Source organism: Megascapheus bottae, chromosome 1 (genome assembly GCF_031878675.1).
Source record: "Megascapheus bottae isolate mThoBot1 chromosome 1, mThoBot2.hap1, whole genome shotgun sequence".
In the NCBI taxonomy this organism is placed as follows: Eukaryota; Metazoa; Chordata; class Mammalia; order Rodentia; family Geomyidae; genus Megascapheus; species Megascapheus bottae.
The window spans coordinates 9,436,550-9,457,916 of record NC_143509.1 but is presented as its reverse complement, the minus strand read 5'-3'; the positions used below and the strand labels follow the sequence as shown (position 1 = coordinate 9,457,916).

The 21,367-nt window shown below is 42.3% G+C and overlaps 2 pseudogenes; both read left to right on the top strand.

Annotated features, from left to right (window-relative positions):
- Window positions 1-3,528: 3,528 nt before the first annotated feature.
- Window positions 3,529-4,517, top strand: LOC150068323 (L-lactate dehydrogenase A chain pseudogene; annotated as a pseudogene).
- A 10,695-nt stretch (window positions 4,518-15,212) lies between these two features.
- On the top strand, window positions 15,213-16,160 carry LOC150068322 (olfactory receptor 7D4-like; annotated as a pseudogene).
- The last annotated feature ends 5,207 nt before the right edge of the window (window positions 16,161-21,367 follow it).

Genomic DNA, 21,367 nt, shown 5'->3' with positions numbered 1-21,367 from the left:
GAATTCAAGAATACCCTGCAAAGCCCCTATGGTTTGTCTGTCTATATGTGGACATTTGTCTTTGAAAGAAATTTACTTGCTATACTTCAGAAAAACAACATTCTTGTCAGTGTGAATTTTCCTCAATATTCCCATTTGGCGAGGTGTTATACAAATACTTCTGGTCATTTCTAATTGAGCATAGAATCCACTTATCACAGTCCAAGGTTACACAGTATCCCCTTAAGTTATCCCCTTCTATATTAAATCTTCCTCCTGAAACAAAAAACTTCTTCTTCCTCCTCTGCCTCTTTTTCCTGCTCCTCCTGCTGCTCCTCTTGTACTTCTGCTTCTGCTTCTGCTGCTACTTCTGCTGCTGCTTCTTCCTCTTCCTCTTCCCCTTCTACAGCCCTGAGACTGAATTCAGTGTCTGATGCTGTTTGTGAGCATTTTTGATCAGGGTTATTCCTCTGCTATTTGAGACACATCTACAAAATCCCCATATCAGGGAGCTATTCAAAGATAAGACCCTCATAGACTTTTGCCTGTGCTGGCTTTAAACCCCAATCCTCAGATCCCAGTCTCCTGTGTAGCGGGGCTAACAGATGTCAGTCTCCGCCATTTGGCAAGACAAAATAACTTCATTTTTTACTTAGAAGAAACATAATAAACACATACAAGAATCCAAATAAAATCTCAACACTTTCAGAACAGCAGTTATGGCCTTACATGTGAGATTTTGTTTAATTTTGAGGGAATATTTTTTTTACTAATTTCTCTTTCCAGTCAGGTATGAACTTGTTTCCATGATAGCTATACTAAGTGACATCCTCAGACAACAGTGTCCGAGCTCGCCTGTTTCTTCTCAACTTCACCAGAATTGGTGTTGTAGATTTCCTTCAGCATTTACATAATACAGAATCACACTCTTTTCTTGATTTGCATATCCTATGTACTTAAGAGTTTGAATATTTCTTTGTGGATTTCTTCATGGCCATTTTTACCTCCTTTAATGATTGTCTTGCTTGTGAGCATTGGCTCACACCTGTAATCCTAGCTACTCAGGAAGATGAGATTTGAGGATCATAGTTAAAAGTCAGCTTAGGCACTAAAGTCTGTGAGACTCTTATCGGCAATTAACCACTAGAATACCAAAAGTGGTGCTGTGACTCAAGGGGTAGGGCAGTAGCCTTGAGCTGAAGAGCTCAAGAACAGCAATCAAGCCCTGAGATCAAGCCCATGACCAAACAAAAAAATACATGAATAAATAAAGGAATAAACATTATCTTATCCATCTTTTTCCTCATTGTGAAGTCAACTTAATTGTAAACCCTTAATATTTGGTGTTGAGTAACTGAGAGGCTTTCCTTCTAACTTCCGGGACTAGGGCTCTTTATAAGTGAATACCCCACACACATCTCTCATTCTTATCAGCGTTTCCCATGCTCTGAATAAAGATTTGATTTGCTGCAATCCTTTTGTCAATTTTTCCTCCTATTTAATGAAATACTACCGAACTTTCCAGAAAGTACTAGTCTTGGCTGTATCTCTAGTTACATTCTCTATGGTTTCCTGTTGTAATTTCAGTTTTAGGTCTAACAGGCTGACATGTAGGATGGCGCCTCCAAGCCAGGTTGGGCAGGAAAGTCTGTGACACTCTTATCTCTACCGATAAAACTGCTGGAAGTAAACGGGGCAACCTGTGCTCACACCTGAATCCTAGCTACTCGGGAGCCTGAGATCTGAGGATCACAGATCAAACCCAGCCTGGACATGAAAGTGCATCAGAATCTTACCTACAATTTATGACCATAAAACTGAAAGTGGTGCTGTGGCTCAAACAAGGAGAATGTTAGCCTTGAGAGCTCAGAGATAGCGCCCAGGCCTACAGTTCAAGCCCCACAAGAAAGAGAGAGAGAGAGGAAGAGAGAGAGGGGGGTTGAGGAGAGAGAGGGGTGAGCTTTCTCTCTCCCTGGTAAGGGAACAACACACAATGTGCTGAATGGAGAAACCTGGAAGGTTCTCTCAAAGATCTAGGTTACACAGGAGCCTGCATTCACCCCTGTCACTCAGCACTGTGTCCCAGCCAGAGCAATCCATCAAGAGAAAGAAAAACATGCACTCAAATTTGAAAAAATAATACATCCCAGAGTGTCACTGTGTGCACAATATATGACCTCCACTAAAGTAACTTCAAAAATCAGTTCTGGTGCTGGTCGCTCATGCCTGAACCCCCAGCTACTGCACAGTCTGAGATCTGCGGATGGAACCTCACAGTCATAATAGGCCTGAATTCCTCCAGGACCTTTTTCCAGTTCAGTAGGAACAAGACAGAAGTGGAGTTGTGGCAGAAGTGATAGAGCCCCAACCTTCAGCACAAAAGGTTACGGAGAATTCTCCAATCCAGAATTGCAGGCCTAGAACCAACACAACACACACACACACACACACACACACACACACACACACACACACACACACACACACACACACACTATCCATCTTTCAATAGGATCAGGAGGAAATCATATGTTTCCAGCTTTATTTAGGGGGTGTCATTTCTTTTCCTGTGTGTCTGTCTGTGTGTGTGTGTGTGCGTGTGTGTGTGTGTTGCTCTTGGAGCTTAAACTCAGAGCCTGGAGATTGTTCATGACTCTTTTTGCTCAATGATTCTGCTCTTCTGCTTGAGCCACAGCTCCATTCTGCCTTTTTAGTGGTTCATTGAAGAGAAGACTCTACAGACATTTCTGCCCCACTGTCTTCTAAATCTAAATCCTCACATCTCAGCCTCCTAAGTATTTTGAATTACAGGTCTGAGCCAGCAGCACCTAGCTGAGATTGTTTTCTTTTTTCTTTTTATCTTTCTTTACTTTTTTTGTCCGTTCTTGAATTTGAACTCTGAGCCTGGACGCTGTCCCTGAGCTCTTCAGCTCAACATTACCTCCGTACACCTTGAGCCACCGCCACACTTCTGTTTTTCTGGTGGTTAACTGGAGATAAGAGTCTCATGGATTTTAATGCCTGGGCTGGTTTTGAACCAAGATCCTCAGATCTCAGCCTCCTGAGTAGCTACGATGACAGGAGTGAGCCACCGTGCCTGGCGTGTGTTTTCTAAGCGGACTTCATTGAAATCCAGCAATTGGGACAAGGGGAGCAGTAACAGAAGGTAAGGAATTAGGGGCTGATATGAGAGAAATGAAGATCAAAAAATACAAATGTCCAGTTAACCAGGGAGGATACATGCATAAAATAATATTTAAATGATCACACACTGATTAAATGTACTGAACAGGGCACTGAGCTATTCTTGTGATATTCTGAATGGATACTAAGGATAACATATATGAGGTACCAAATATAATTTTATAGGGTTCTGGGTGTCTCAGTGTGCTGCTGACCAAATAAAACGTGGTATTTTTATCTATAACTTCCAAGTATAAGACACTATTAAATAATGAATGAAAATCAAGAAATTGGATGGAGCGGCTCTTGCTGAGTTCAGATCTGCCCGCCGTGCACCTGACTCCCGCCCATTAGGCACCCTGGAGTTCCTGTCCTTCCAAGTCCAGAATGGAAGGTCTCAAGGATCAGCTGATTGTGAATATTCTTAAAGAGGATCATGTCCCCCAGAACAAGATTACAGTTGTTGCAGTTGGTGCTGTTGGCATGGCCTGTCCCATCAGGACTTGGCAGACGAGCTTGCTCGTGTTGATGTCATGGAAGACAAACTGAAGGGAGAAATGATGGACCTCCAGCTCAGCAGCCTTTTCCACAAAACACCAAAAATTGTCTCTGGCAAAGACTACTCTGTGACTGCGAATTCCAACCTGGTTATTGTCACAGCTGGGGCCCGTCAGCAAGAGGGTTAAGCCGTCTTAATTTGGTCCAGCGCAATGTAAACATCTTTAAGTTCATCATTCCTAATGTAGTGACGGACAGCCCAAACTGCAAGTTGCTTACTGTTTCCAATCCAGTGGATATTCTGACCTAGGTGGCTTGGAAGATAAGTGGCTTCCCCAAAAAGTGTGTCATTGGAAGTGGTTGCAATCTGGATTCAGCTCGGTTCCATTACCTGATGGGAGAGAGGCTGGGAATTCACCCCTTAAGCTGTCATGGATGGGTTCTCATGGAGACTCTAGTGTGCCAGTGTGGAGTGGAGTGAATGTTGCTGGTGTCTCCTTCAAGAATCTGAATCTTGATTTAGGCACTGATGCAGACAAGGAACAGTGGAATGAGGTTCATAAACAAGTTGTTGACAGTGCCTATGAGGTGATCAATATACATCCTGGGTCATTGTACTGTCTGTGACAGATTTAGCAGAAAGTATTATGAAGACTCTTCGAAGAGTTCATCCAATTTCCACTATGATTAAGGGTCTCTATGGAATAAAGGAAGATGTCTTCCTTAGTGTTCTTTGCATTCTGGGACAGAATGGAATTTCAGATGTGGTGAAGGTCACTCTGACTCCCGAGGAAGAGGCTCACTTGAAGAAAAGTGCAGATACGCTTTGGGGAATCCCAAAGGAGCTACAGTTTTGAAGTCTTCTATGTACCACTTCACTGTCGAGGCTACAAGAGAATTTTAGTCGGGGATTATGCATGTTGTCCCATACTGATCTGTGACTAAACCAGTAGCATTATAAAAAGACCTGGGAAAAGTATCCATTTCCTGAAATTAGGACTAGGACTGGTCCAGGAAAACATGCAGCTGTATTCTGATGGTGGATGGGTCCTGTGTAACTGTAAAAACTGGTAACTGTAAACAATTTTACCCTCTCTGAGACACCACTGCCAATGAAGGGTACATAGTTCCTAATTACCCTTCGAACCAGATATGTTACTGTGTGCTTTGTAAATCACCAAAACACCTAGTTCCAACTTCTTTTCCCAATCACCCTTCCTGGGATGGGTTGTATAAATCCATTTTCGCATGTCACATGCATCACTGATTTAAAGGATATTTTATGTATTATATATCAATAGTGTGCATTGCATGTTATGTAAAAAGCTACATATAAACAGTGCAAAAACTATCCAAATGTCATAGGAAAACACCAAATAAACCTTGAACAGTGAAAAAAATCAAGAAATTGTCTTTCCCTCTAGAGATCAAGTGATCTATTACATGTCCAAAGATTCTCCAAGGCAGATGCCAAATCGACATATCTCCAGAGATTTCGTTCCTATAGAAATTAATAGGTCCTTTGAGAATTCATTGTTATCCTTTTTATCAAAACAAAATAAACTGTGTTCCCATTGGAAAAAATTAATTCCTCTCACCCTTTTACAGTCTACAATAATGCAAGAAATTAACCTAAATCTGTTTATCCATGATGTCATCTTCACTTTAACTCATGGGAACAAAATGGTTTGGAGACTAGAAAGACATTTCATTTCATAAAGACAATTATTTCATGAAAGGCAGTTCATTTCCTGAAGAGATCTTAGTAGATACATCGATTGAGTTGCAAGAAACTGCACAAGCTTCTGACTCCCTTCTCTGAATCCAGTCTCGGTCAAAACCCTAGCTGACAAACTTCTAAGGAGGAGTTGGGGAGATAAGAAATCTTCAGTGATAACCAAAATACAGAACCATGTTAGCCTGGTAAAGACGGGAAATGTAAATTTATTATCAGTGAGGGAAAACAAGAGAAAAAGAAAATGGGGTGTGTAGCAGGCAATCCTCTGGAATAGTGAGGCTGAGAAGGGCCAGAAGGGAGCTCGCCATCTGCAGATGTGGTCCCAGAACTCTAAGGCACTTGGAGTTCAGGCTTTGTGAACTCTGATTTCCCTTCTTTCTCTCACTTTCTGCAACCTAGAGCGCATTCTTCATGAAGTTCCTTTCTGAAAGCTCTCTCGCTTTTCTTCACTCTTTACCAATAATCAGCGTCATCTGTCAGTTTTGCTACATCCAATTATGTATTTGTTTATCGCCCGCTAAAGCACCAATGTGCACCAGGTATTGTCTTTTGGGTTCCAGGCCAGGGACGTGTGTGTGTGTGTGTGTGTGTGTGTGTGTGTGTGTGTGTGTGTGTACCTAGACCTGGGCCTTGAACTCTAACCATGGCACTGTCACTGCACTATTGGAGTTGCATCTCCACTTCCAGCTTTTTCTGTCAATATTTGGAAATAAGGGTCTCATAGACTTTCCTGCCCAGGCTGGCTTTGAACTGCCATTGTCAGATCTAAGACTCCTGAGCAATGATGATTACAGAGATGAAACACCAGAACCAGCTTTGATTGGAATTTTTTTCTTATCCTCTCCAATATTTTGCTGGCATATTTGACTGACAATGTATAGTTTGTTTCCCATTAGTGTCCATAACAAAATCTAGCCAACAAAAGAATTATTAGTAAGGAAGAATTCCCCTTCATGTGTGTGTCTGTGTGTGCGTGTGTGTCTGTGTGTGGGTGTGTGTTTGTGTGTCTGTGTCTGTGTGTGTGTGCCTGCATGTACATGTGCCAGTCATGGGTCTTGAACTGTGCAACTGGGCACTGTCCCTGAGCTTCTGAGACATACCAAGTGAACTAGAGCTCACATGTGGCTTTTTAGTAATTAATCAGGAATGAGAATGTCATGGATTTCCCTGCCTGAGCTGGCTTCACACCTTGATAAGTCAATTGCAGCCGCTTAGTAGCTAGAATGCCAGCTGTAAGCTACCTTTCCTCACTCAGTTTTGCACATGCACACTGGCTTCTGTGTGCACAGAATGGATTTCTATGTATACCAACTGGAAAAATGTGTTTTGCTGTGGTATTTCCACACAGGCATATATTGTGGTTTGATCAAAATAAACCCCTCTGTAACTCTTTTTCAGCACATAGTCCTGCCCCGATTTCAAGGTTTAGTGGATTTTCATCTTTATCTTCACATATATTCTGCATTATTCAACCCCACCATTCCTTCCCTGTCCCTCAGGCTTGTCCCCATAAACATTTACATTATATATATATATATATATATATATGGAGATAGATAGATAGATAGATAGATAGATAGATAGATAGATAGAGCACTGAGCATATGAATCAAATTCATTCAGTTTATTATTGCATGATCCATTAATTCTGCTGATTTCCATACAATAGGTTCCTGCTCCAGAGCATGAAATCTCACACATGGGTTGTATATTGTGTGTGTGTGTGTGTGTGTGTGTGTGTGTGTGTGTGTGTACGTGCATGCCAGTCCTCAGGTTTAAACTCAGAGTTTCTGAGACTTCTTACTCAAGGCCATTGCTAGACCCACCGTCATCTTTTTAGTACTAAAAATATAGATAAGAATCTGACCGACTTTTCTTGCCCAGAATGACTTAGAACCCCAAGCCTTAGCTCTCCACTTCCTGAGTAGCTGGGATTACAGGCATGAACTAAATGCGCTAAGCACATTATGTTATTTTAATGATATTGTGTTCCTTTCTCCTCAATTCTCTGTAGCTGGTAGTCTCTTTTTTACCCTCTCTCATATTTTGGAAGAAATCACTTAGAGGAATTCTCTGTCGGGAGGCATCCACAGCCATGTTGACCAGCCATGCTATATTCCATCCACATCCAGGAACTCCATGTACTGAGATCTTCCCCACAAATGCTCCCATTCCTGAGATAGATGCTCGCTCCATGGACTGCACACAATGGGAGGAGACCTCGATCCTATTATATGGTGAACATTACCTCCACCAGGAAAATAGGTAAAAGAATTAATTGTGCCTTAGAGTTGAAAGCGCTTCCTGAAAGGTGAAGGCAGTGGAAAAGGTGGACAGAGAAATGGAGATAGGAAAGTTGGGCAAAATTATTCCTAACATTCAGTGTACAAATGTGAAGCTGGAACTGGATGAACTGAGGGAGGGGTTAGACTGGGAGGGGTCGTGGACAGCATGGAAGGAGTGACATGGATGAAATGGCCTTGTCCTCACAAACTGATCATAGTGCCACTACTTAAAAGCAAGGTTTAGAAAAATACATTTAAGAGGGACTAGAGCAAATCCTAGTGGTAGAGTGCTTGCCTAGCATGCAAGAATACCCGAGTTTGATTCCTCAGTACCACATATATAGAAAAAGCCGAAGTGGTGCTGTGGCTCAAGTACTAGTGCTCTAACTTTGACAGGCCCACGGACACTGCCAGGCCTTGGGATCAAGCCTCAGGAGTAGCAAAACACAAAATCTCCCAGTAAATGAATACAAGACAGGGATATTTACCCACATATTACAATATGAAAGTGAGTGGAGGCAAATTTGGCTGTGCAGGTCAACCCCGGGGAGCCATTAGGAAACAAAAAAGGCTTCGGGCAGGGGAAGGGCATGACCACTTGAGCTGGCAGTGGGAATTGATTGAACTTTTCCTTACTTGCCCCAAGGAAAACAGCCATGGCTACGATAGCACAAAACCACACAGGGGAATCACCATTCCTCCTTCTGGGCCTCTCAGACGACCCTCAACTGCAGCCCATGCTCTTTGGGCTCTTCCTGTCCATGTACCTGATCAGCATACTCGGAAATCTGCTCATCATCCTGGCAGTCACCTCTGACCCCCTCCTCCACACCCCCATGTACTTCTTCCTCTCCAACCTGTCCTTTGTGGACATCTGCTTCACCTCCACCCCCTTTCCCATGATGCTGGTGAACAACCAGACTCAGAGGAAAGACATCTCCTACCCAGAGTGCCTCACTCAAGTGTATTTCTTCATGATTTTTGTTGGAATGGAAAATTTCCTATTGAGGGTGATGGCTTATGATCACTTTGTGGCCATCTGTCACCCACTGAACTACCCACTTATCATGAACCCTCACTTCTGAGGCCTCCTGGTCCTCATATCTTGGCTTCTCATTTTCTGCATCTCACTAATCCATGTTTTACTGATGAGGAAATTAACCTTCTACCCAGGAACCACCATCCCCCATTTCTTCTGTGAACTAGCTCAGGTTCTCCAGGTGGCCAGCTCTGACACCCTCATGAATGACATCTGGATGTACCTGGCTATTGTGCTGTTCTGTGTGTTTCCTGCCTTAAGAATCTTCTTCTCTTACCATCAGATCCTATCCTCTTTAATGAAGATGTCCAACACAGTTACCAAGCACAAAGCCTTCTCCACCTGTGGCTCTCACCTCTGCGTGGTCTCCTTGTTCTACAGGACAGGAGTTGGGGTGTACCTCATCTCTGCAGTGTCCTCCTCTGCCCACAGAAGCAAGGTGGCCTCGGTGATGTACACAGTGGTCACTCCCATGCTGAACCCCTTCATCTACAGCCTGAGGAACCAGGACGTGATGGAGGCCCTGGAGAGACTGCCAGGCAGAGTGGTCTCCTGTCTTGATGGATTGTGAACCACAGAACAAAGTAATCCTTTGGAAGTGGGAAGACAAATTGGTTGAATATCAGATCGGTGATAATTTTCCTCCATTATAGGATTCAGTGTATATGTATATATAGACTCTTCCATCTACAAAAGACGTACTTATTCACGTGTACCACCAAAGCCCCTATGGCTTTGTCTGTCCATGTTTGGACATCTATCTTTCAAGGAAATTTACTTGCTATCCATCAGAAGAACAACTTCTGTTTTCAGTGTGAATTTTTCTTAATATTCCCATTTGGGTTACTGTTGCACAACTTTCGTGGGCATTTCCAATTGAACATAGAAAGTACTTATCACAATCCAAGTTTACACAGTATCCCTGTATGTTATCCTCTTCTATATTAGTTATTCCTCCTCAAACACAAAACTCCTACTTCTTCTCTTCCTTCTCATCCTTCTTTACCTCCTCCCCTTCTTCCTCCTCCACCTCCTGCTCCAAGAATCCAAATAAAATCCCAACACATTCAGAACAGCAATTGTGTCCTTACATGCGAGATTTTGTTTTAAGTTTGAGGGCAATTCTTTTTTTTTCTTTACTAATTTCTCTTTCCCACACAGATATGAACGTGTTTCCATGATAGCTATACTAAGTGACATCCTCAGACAACAGACAAGAGTCTGAGGATGCCTGTTTCTTCTCATACTCACCAGAATTGTTGTTGTAGATTTTCTTCCCAATTGACATAATACAGGATCATATGCTTTATTGATTTTCATATCCTATGTAGTGAAATGTTTGAATATTTTCTGTGGATTTCTTTATGGCCATTTTTACCTCTCTTAAAGATTGTCTTGGCTGGGACCAGTGGCTCACATCTATAATCCTAGCTACTCAGGAGCTTGAAATTTGAGGATCACAATGGAAAGCCAATCTAGGCATTTATCTGCAATTGCCTGCTAGAAATCCAGAAGTGGTGCTGTGAATCAAGGGGTAGAGCAGTAGCCTTGAGCTGAAGAGCTCAAGAACAGCAACCAGGCCCAGAGATCAAGCCCTATCACCAATCAAAAAAAATGACTGTGTAAATAAATAAATATTATTTTATCAATATTTTTCCTCTTTGTGAAATCAACTTAATTGTGGACAATTAATTTTTGGTGTTGAGTGTCTGAGAGGCTTTCCTTCTACCTCCTGGGACTGGGGATCTTTGTAAGTGAATACCCCACACAGTTCTTTCATTCTCATCAGCCTTTCCTATGCTCTGAATAAAGATTTGATTTGCTGCAATCCCTTTTGTCAATTTTCCCTCCTATTTAATGAAATACAACAGAACTTTCCAGAAAGTACTAGTCTTGGCTATATCTCCAGTTACATTCTATGTGGTTTCCTGTTGTAATTTCAGCTTCAGGTCTTACAGGCTGAGATGTAGGATGGAGCCTCCAAGCCAGGTTGGGTAGGAAAATCTGTGACACTCTTATCTCTACCCATAAAACTGCTGGAAGTAAACGGGGCAAACTGTGCTCACACCTGGATCCTAGCTATTCGGAAGCCTGAGATCTGGGGATCACAGATCAAACACAGCCTGGACATGAAAGTCCATCAGACTCTTACCTCCAATTAACCACCAGAGAACTGAAAGTGTTGCTGTGGCTCAAACAAGGAGATTGTTAGCATTGAGAGCTCCGAGATAGTGCCCAGGCCTAGAGTTCAAGGCCCACAACAGAGAGAGGAGAGACACACAGAGAGAGAGAGAGAGAGAGAGAGAGAGAGAGAGAGAGAGAGAGAGAGAGAGAGAGAGAGAGAGAGAGAGAGAGAGAGAGAGAGAGGATCTCTCTCTAGTAAGGAAACAGCAAACAATGTACTGAATGAAGAAACCTGGAAGGTTGTAAGATCTAAATTACACAGGAGCCTGCATTCGCCCTGTCACTCAGCACTGTGTCCCAGCCAGAGCAATCCATCAAGAGAAAGAAAAAGGTGCATCCAAATTGGAAAAACAAAACCCCAAATCACTGTGTGTATAAGATGTGTCCTGCACTAAAGTACCTCCCCAAATCAGTTCTGATGCCAGTGGCTCTAGCCTGAACCCTCAGCTACGCCACAGTCTGAGATCTGAGGATGGAAGCTCCCAGTCATCCTGAGCAGGAAGTCCTCCAGGACCTTATTTCCACTTACATAAGAATAAGACAGAAGTGGAGTTGTGGCAGAAGTGATAGAGCACTAACCTTCAGCACAAAAGGTATGGGAGAATCCTCCAACCCAGAACTCCAGGCCTAGAACCAACACACACACACACACACACACACACACACACACACACACACACACACACACACACACACTATCCATCTTTCAATAGGATCAGGAGGGAATGTTATGTTTCCAGTTTTATTTAGGGGGTGTCATTTCTTTTCCTGCGTGTGTGTGTTTGTGTGCGTGTGTGTATGTGTGTTGCTCTTGGAGCTTGAACTCAGAGCCTGGGCATTGTCCATGACTGCTTTTCCTCAAGGATTCTGCTCTTCTGCTTGAGCCACAGCTCCATTCTTCCTTTTTAGTGGTTCATTGAAGAGAAGACTCTACAGACTTTTCTGCCCCACTGGCTTCTAACTCTAAATCCTCACATCTCAGCCTCCTAAGTATTTCAAAGTACAGGCCTGAGACAGCAACACCTAGCTGAGATTGTTTTCTTTTTCCTTTTTCTCTCTCTTCAATTTTTTTGTCCGTTCTTGGACTTGAACTCTGAGCCTGGACGCTGTCCCTGAGCTCTTCAGCTCAACACTACCGCCCTACTCCTTGACCCACAGTGGTTAATTGGAGATAAGAGTATCACGGACTTTAGTTCCTGGGCTTGTTTTGAACCAAGATCCTCAGATCTCAGCCTCCTGAGTAGCTAGAATGACAGGAGTGAGTAAAAAACCTAGCGGAATTTTCTAAACTTGATTTCATAGAAATCCAGCCATTGGACCGAGGGAAGCATTAACAGAAGAAAAGGAATTAGGGGCTAATATGGGAGAAATGAAGAACAGAAAATACAAATGTCCAGTTAATCAGAGAAGATACATTCATTAACTAATAAATAAATGATTATTCATTTATTTAATCCATTGAACAGGGCACTGAGTTATTGTTGAGATATTCTGAATGGATAATAAGGGTAACATATATGAGGTAACAAATACAATTTTATAGTGTCCTGGGTGTTGCAGTGTGCTGTTATACAAATTAAACATGGGATTTTTATCTATAATTTCAAAGCATAAGATACTTTAATAATGAAAAATATCAAGAATATTTTTCCTTAGAGATCAAGTGATCTATTATATGTCCAAAGTTTCTTCAAGGCAGATGCCAAATCGACATGGCTCCAGAGATTTAGTATCTATATAAATCAATAATTCCTTGAGAATTCATTGTTATCTTCTTCTCAAAACAAAAGAACATAACAAAAGAAACTGTGTTCCCCTTGGAATAAATTAATTCCTCTCCCCTGTAACAGCCTACAATAATGCAAGAAATTAACCTAATAATGTTTATCCATGATGTCATCTTCACTTAACTTATGGGAACAAAATGGCTTGGAGACTAGAAAGACATTTCATTTCATAAAGACAATTATTTCATGAAAGGCAATTCATTTGATGAGGAGATCTTAGCGCATTCATCGTTTGAGTTGCAAGAAACTGCACAAGCTTCTGACTCCCTTCTCTGAATCCAGTCTCCATGAAAACTCCAGCCAACAAACTTCTAAGGAGGAGTTGGAGAGATAAGAAATCTTCAGTAATAACCAAAACAGAGAGCCATGATAGCCTGGTAAAGACAGGGGAAATGTAAATTTATGGAGAACAAGAGAAAAAAATGGTGTGAGTAGCAGGCAATCCTCTGGAATAGTGAGGATGAGAAGGGCCAGAATTGAGCTCACATCTGCAGGTGAGGTCCCAGAATGGCAAGGAAGTTGGAGTTCAGGCTTTGTGAACTCTGGCTTCCCTTATTTCTCTCACTTTCTGCAACCAAGAGCCCCTTCAAAATGAAGTTCCCTTCTGAAAGGTCTCTCGCTTTTCTTCACTCTTTCCCAATAATCAGCGTTAACTGTCAGCATGCAACATCCGCTTATGTATTTGTTAATCACCCGTTAAGGTTCCTCTGTACACCAGGTATTGTCTTTTGGGTTCCAGGCCAGGGACGTGTGTGTGTGTGTGTGTGTGTGTGTGTGTGTGTGTCTGTGTCTGTGTCTGTGTCTGTGTCTGTGTCTGTGTCTGTGTGTCTGTGTGTCTGTGCCTGTGTCTGTGTGTCTGTGTGTCTGTGTGTGTGTCTGTGTTTCTTTCTGTGTGAGTGCATGTACATGTGCCAGTCATGGGTCTTGAACTGTGGGTCTTTGCACTGTCCCTGAACTTCTGAGCCATACCAAGTGAACTACAGCACACATGTGGCTATTTGGTAATAATCAAGAATGAGAATCTCATGGATTTCCCTGCCTGACCTGGCTTCACACCCTGATACGTCAATTGCAGCCTCATAGTAGCTCGAATGGCAGCTGTGAGCCACTGGCACCCAACTTGCCTCACCTGGTTTTGCACATGCACACTGGCTTCTGTGTGCACAGAATGGTTTTCTATGTATACCAACTGGAAAAGCGGGTTTTGCTGGGGTATTTCCATACAGGCATATATTGTATTTTGATCACACTAAACCCCTCTGTAGCTTTTTCTTTGGTTCATAGTCTCTGCCCCTGATTGCAACAGGGTTTACTGGATTTTATATTCATCTTCACACATATTCTCTATTATTCAATCCCACCATTCCTTCCCTGTCCCTCAGGCTTGTGCCCATAAACATTTACATTCTAGATACATAGACAGATAGATAGATAGATAGATAGATAGATAGATAGATAGATAGATAGATAGAGAGATAGAGAGATAGAGAGATAGATAGACAGATAGATAGAGCATTGAGCATATGAAACAAATTCATCCAGTTTATTATTGTATGATTCATTAATTCTGCTGATTTCTGCATAATAAGTTCCAACTCCAGAGAGTAAACACATATGTTGTGTATTGTATGTATGTGTGTGTGTGTGTTTGTGTGTATGTGCCAGTCCTGGGATTTAAACTCAGTATCCCTGAGACTAGTTAGTCAAGCCTACCACTAATGACACAGCACTTCCACTTTTGTATTTTTGTTGCTTCAAACTGGAGTTGAGAGTTTCACTGACTTTCATGCCTAGGCTGGCATTGAACCATAAACCTCAGATCTCAGCCTTCTGAGCAGCTAGCATGACAGGCATAAGCCAAAGGGCATTTCCTTAATGTATTCTGTATTTGTGATATGACGTTGCTGTCTCAGTTGTTCTTTGTGGCTGGTATTCTTTTTTTCAATTGCTCATATTTTAGAAGGAATTCTCTGTCAGGAGGCATCCACAGCCATGTTGACCAGCCATGCTGTCTTCCATCTACACAGGTAACAGATGTGTTATGTTCAGAACAGTTCAGTCCAGGAACGCTGCCTGGACTCCAGGTAATGTTGCTGAATGGCATGCGGGAACTCCATGTACTGAGATTTGCCCCACAAATGCTCCCATTCCTGAGATAAATGCTCACTCCATGGCCTGCAGACACAGTAGGACGACTACCGGGTGTTGGCCTTTGATATCTCTTCACATTAACCCAACTCCACAAGAATTAACACAATTATACCTGAGAGTTGAAAGCATTTTCTGAATGGGGAGGTGAAGGGAAGACATGGGCAGATGAATGGAGTATTCTACTACTCAATGTACAAACATGAAGCTATAACTGGGTAAACTGGGGGATGGGCGGGGCTAGGAGTCACAGACCATGATGGGATGCCAATATACTCACAAGTCCTATGTTGAATTGAAAGCCCTTACTACAACTACTTACAACTAACTTCAAATACAACCATGCTGCCCCAAGGAGAACAGCCAAGACTATGAGAGCACAAAACCACACAGGGGAATCACCATTCCTCCTCCTGGGCCTCTTGGATGACCCTCAACTCCAGCCCCTGCTCTTTGGGATCTTCCTGTCCATGTACCTGATCACCGTACTCGGAAATCTGCTCATCATCCTGGCCGTCACCTCTGACCCCCACCTCCACACCTCCATGTACTTCTTCCTCTCCAACCTGTCCTTTGTAGACATCTGCTTCACCTCCACCACAGTCCCAAAGATGCTGGTGAACATCCAGACCCAGAGGAAAGACATCTCCTACCCAGAGTGCCTCACTCAGGTGTATTTCTTCATAATTTTTGTTGGAATGGATAATAACCTATTGACCGTGATGGCTTATGACTGCTTTGTGGCCATCTGTCACCCACTGAACTACCCACTTATCATGAGCCCTCACTTCTGTGGCCTCCTGGTCCTCATATCTTGGCTTCTCATTTTCTGCATCTCACTAATCCATGTTTTACTGATGAGGAAATTAACCTTCTACCCAGGAACCACCATCCCCCATTTCTTCTGTGAACTAGCTCAGGTTCTCCAGGTGGCCAGCTCTGACACCCTCATGAATGACATCTGGATGTACCTGGCTATTGTGCTCTTCAGTGTGCTTCCTGCCTTAGGAATCTTCTTCTCTTACCATCAGATCCTCTCCTCTTTAATGAAGCTGTCCAACATGGCTAACATGCACAAAGCCTTCTCCACCTGTGGCTCTCACCTCTGCGTGGTCTCCTTGTTCTACGGGACAGGACTTGGGGTGTACCTCAGCTCTGCGGTGTCCACCTCTGCCCACAGAAGCAAGGTGGCCTCGGTGATGTACACAGTGGTCACTCCCATGCTGAACCCCATTATCTAAAGCCTGAGGGACCAGGACGTGATGGGGGCCCTGGGGAGACTGCCAGGCAGAGTGGTCTCCTGTCTTGATGGATTGTGAACCACAGAACAAAGTAGTCCATTGGAAGTGGGAAGGCAAATTGGCTGAATATCAGATCAGTGATACTTTTCCTTCATTATAGGATTCAGTGTATATGCATGTATAGACTCTTCCATCTAGAAAAGACGTACTTATTCACATGTACCACCAAAGTATCTATGGTTTTATCTGTCGATGTTTGGACATCTGTCTTTCAAGGAAATTTACTTGCTATCCATCAGAAGAACAACTTCTGTTTTTAGTGTGGATTTTTCTTAATATTCCCATTTGGGTTGCTGTTGCACAATTTTCGTGGGTATTTCCAATTGAACATAGAAAGCACTTATCACAATCCAAGTTTACACAGTATCACTGTAAGTTATCCTCTTCTATATTAATTATTCCTCCTTAAACACAAAACTACTTCTTCTTCTCCTCCACTCATCCTCCTCCTCTTCTGCATCCTCCTCGAAGAATCCAAATAAAATCCCAACACTTTCAGAACAGCAGTTATGGCCTTACATGTTAGATTTTGTTTTAAGATTGAGGGCAAAGCTCAAAAAATTGAATCACTCCAAAACTAATCTCCAAAGTAACAACCATCCCATTAAAAAAATGGGCCAAAGACTTAAAGAGAGTCTTCTCTGAATAAGAAACAAAAATGGCCTATACACACATGAAGAAATGATCAACATCTCTGGTCATAAAAGAAATGCGAATCAAAACAACTCTAAGTTTCCACCTCACTCCAGTTAGAATGGCCAGGATCTGGGAAACGAATAACAACATATCCTAGAGAAGATGTGGCCAGGAGGGAACACTACTACACTGTTTGTGGGAGTGCAAACTCATTCAACCACTATGGAAAACAGTATGGCAATGCCTCAATAAGCTATACATAGAGCTCCCCTATGACCCAGCAATTCCACTACTTGGCATTTACCCAACCTTCCAAAAAGTAGGGCATACAAATCTACTACCACAACAATGTTCATTGCAGCATTATTCACCATAGCAACAATATGGAACCAACCTAGATGTCCCTCAGTTGATGAGTGGATCAACAAGTTGTGGTATTTGTACACAGTGGAATTCTTTGCTGCCGTCAGAAAAAAGGACATCTCTCCATCTGTTAGGAAATGGAAAGTCTTAGAAAAAATCATATTAAGTGAAGTAAGCCAGACTCAAAGGAACACAGGCTCGATGGTTTCCCTCATTCGTCATAATCAGTAGAAACCTTGGGCTCTACTAGCAGAGATCTGCAATAGAGCAAAACGTTGATAAATACGGCCATATAGAATGAAGCTAATTGAAAAGACCTCCAGGATATTGAAACAAAAGCCTAATGTACAAGGTTATCTCTTATCTCTTTTGTGTCCCTTGGGTATCTCATATTGTTACAGTATCTCACTTTGCTATCTGATATATTGGATTTGTTTGTATTTGGTTATTTCAAATTGTATAGAGAAGGGGAGAATACCAAGAGGGGAGGGGGGTGGAGAGGTGGGTAATGGGGACCAAGATATGTGAAAGGGTATCAATATATGTGAATTAATGCACGTTCTATCTGGCAAATATCATGTTACCATTTTATTAATTATAATAAAAAATATAAAAAAAGATTGAGGGCAATTCTTTTTTTCTTTACTAATTCCACTTTCCCACTCAGATATGAATGTGTTTCCATGAGAGTTATACTAAGTGACATCCTCAGACAACAGTATGAGTCTGAGGGTGCCTGTTTCTTCTCATACTCACCAGAATTGTTGTAGATTTTCTTCACGATTGACGTAATACAGAATCACAGTGTTTTATTGATTTACATGTCCTATGTAGTGAAAAGGTTGAATATTTATCTGTGGATTTCTTTATGGCCATTTTTACCTCTCTTAAAGATTGTCTTGGCTGGGACCAGTGGTTCACATCTATAATCCTAGCTACTCAGGACCTTGAAATTTGAGGATCACAATGGAAAGCCAGCCAGAAATCCAGAAATCGTGCTGTGACACAATGGATAGAGCAGTAGCCTTGAGCTGAACAGCTCAAGAACAGCAACCAGGCACAGAGATCAAGCCCCATTACCAAACCAAAGAAATACATGACTAAATAAATAAATCAACATTATTTTATTCATCTTTTTCCTCTTTGTGAAGTCAACTTACTTGTGGACCCTTAACATTAACTGCTGAGTATCTGAGAGGCTTTCCTTCTATCTCCTGGGACTGGGGCTCTTTGTAAGTGAATACCCCACACACTTCTCTCATTCTTGTCAAGCTTTCCTGTGCTCTGAATAAAGATTTGACTTATGAAATCCCTTTTGTCATTTTTTCCTCATATTTAATGAAATACTACAGAACTTTCCAGAAAGTACTAGTCTTGGCTATATCTCCAGTTACATTCTATATGGTTTCCTGTTGTAATTTCAGCTTCAGGTCTAACAGGCTGAGATGTGAGAATGGCGCCTCCAAGCCAGGTTGGGGAGGAAAGTCTGTGACACTCTTATCTCTACCCATAAATCTGCTGGAAGTAAACTGGGCAACCTGTGCTCACACCTGAATCCTGGATACTCGGGAGCCAGACATCTGAGGATCACAGATCAAACCCAGCCTGGACATGAAAATCCATCAGAATCTTACCTCCAATTAACCACCAGAAAACTGAAAGTGATGCTGTGGCTCAAACAGATAGCACCCAGGCCTAGAGTTCCATGCCCACAACAGAGAGAGAGAGAGAGAGAGAGAGAGAGAGAGAGAGAGAGAGAGAGAGAGAGAGAGAGAGAGAGAGAGAGAGAGAGAGACAGAGAGACAGACAGGGACAGAGAGAGGGACAGAGACAGAGACAGAGACAGACAGGTGATCTCTCTCTAGAAAGGAAACAGCAAACAATGTACTAAATGGAGAAACCTGGATGGTTCTAAGATCTAGATTACACTGGAACCTGCATTCGCCCTGTCACTCAGCACTGTGTCCCAGCAGAGCAATCCATCAAGAGAAAGAAAAAGGTGTATCCAAATTGATACAACAAATCCCAGAATGTCACTATGCATACAAGATGTGACCGCTCCTAAAGCAACTCCAAAAATCAATTCTGGTGCCACTGGCTCAATCCTGAATCCCCAGATAATTCACAGGCTGAGATCTGAGGATGAAAGCTCACAGTCGTCCTGAGCAGGAAGTCCTCCAGGACCTTATATCCACTTAAATAAGAATAAGACAGAAGTGGAGTTGTGGCACAAGTGATAGAGCACCAACCTTGGGCAAAAAAGGTTAGGGAGAATCCTTCAACCCAGAACTCCAGGCCTAGAACCAACACACACGCACACACACACAAACACACACACACACAAACACACACACACACACACACACACACACACACACACACACTATCCATCTTTCAATAGGATCAGGAGGTGATCATATATTCCTGCTTTTACTTAGGTGGTTTCATTTCTTTCCTGTGTATGTTGTGTGTGTGTGTGTGTGTGTGTGTGTGTGTGTGTGTGTGTCTGTGTGTCTGTGTGTCGGTGTGTCTGTGTCTGTGTCTGAGTTGCTGTTGGAGCTTGAACTCAGAACCTGGGCATTGTCCATGACTGTTTTTGCTCAATGATTCTGCTCTTCTCCTTGAGCCACAGCTCCATTCTGCCTTTTTAGTGGTTCATTGAAGAGAAGACTCTACAGACTTTTCTGCCCCCTGGCTTCTAAATCTAAATCCTCACATCTCAGCCTCCTAAGTATTTCATATTACAGGCCTGAGCCAGCAGCACTTAGCTGAGATTGTTTTTTTTCCTTTTTCTCTTTGTTTAGTTTTTTGTTTTTGGTCCATTCATGGACTTGAACTCTGAGCCTGGGTGCTGTTCCTGAGATCTTCAGCTCACCACTAACATCCTACTCCTTGATCCATAGAGCCACTTCTGGGTTTCTGGTGGTTAATTGGAGATAAGAGTTTCACAGACTTTAATGCCTGGGCTGGTTTTGAACAAAAATCCTCAGATCTTAGCCTACTGAGTAGCTAGAATGACAGGAGTAAGCCACCATGCCCGGTGGTGTTTTTTAAGCTGACTTCATAGAAATCCAGCAATTGGGCCAAGGGGAGCATTAACAGAAGGTAAGGAAGTTGGGGTGATATGAGAGAAATGAAGATCAGAAAATAGAAACGTCCAGTTAACCAGGGAGGATACATTCATTAAATAATAATAATTAAATGATCATGCATTTTTTAATCCACTTAACAGGGCACTGAGCTATTCTCCTAATATTCTGAGTGCATATTAAGGGTAACATATGTGAGCTAACAAATATAATTTTATAGGTTTCTGAGTGTCTCAGTGTGCTGCTGTCCAAATAAAACGTGGGATTTTTATCTATAATTTCAAAGCATAAGAAACTTTAACGAAAAAAATTTAAAATTTTTTCCTCCCACCAACAGTGTAGTAGTGATCCCTCCTGACCACATCCCCTCCAGCATCTGTTATGATTCGTTTTCCTGATCCTGGCCATTCTAACTGGATTGAGGTGGAATCTTAGAGTTGTTTTGATTTGCACTTCTTTTATGACCAGACATGTTGAGCATTTCTTCATGTGTCTATAGGCCATTTTTGTTTCTTCTTCAGAGAAGACTCTCTTTAAGTCTTTGGCCCATTTTTAATGAGATGGTTGTTACTTTGGAGATTAGTTTTGGAGTGATTCAATTTTTTGAGTTGTTGTTATATTTTAGATATGAGGCCTTTATCCGTTTTTTGGTTGGTGAAGATCTTCTCCCACTCTGTAGACTTCCTATTTAATTTACTAGCTATGTCCTTTGCCATACAAAAGGTCTGCAGTTTAATGCAGTCCCATTTATCCAGCCTTTCTCTGATTTGTTGTGCTTCTTGCTCCTTATTAAGAAAGTTTCGACCTGTGCGAAGGAGGCCTAGTGTATCTCCTAATCCTTCCCGTAAAGTTTTCAGTGTGTCAGCTTTTACCTCCAGGTCTTTGATCCATTTGGAGTTAATTCTAGTGCAAGGAGACAAAGAAGGATCTAACTTTAGTTTTCTGCAGGTGCTTAACCAGTTCTGCCAGCACAACTTGTTGAAGAGGCTGTCTTTCTTCCATTCTACTTTTTGGCTCCCTTGTCACAGATTAGGTGGCCATAGGTCTGTGGTTTAATATCTGGGTCCTCAGTTCTATTCCATTGGTCTTCAGGCCTGTTCTTGTGCCAGTACCAAGCTGTTTTGATAATTATAGCTC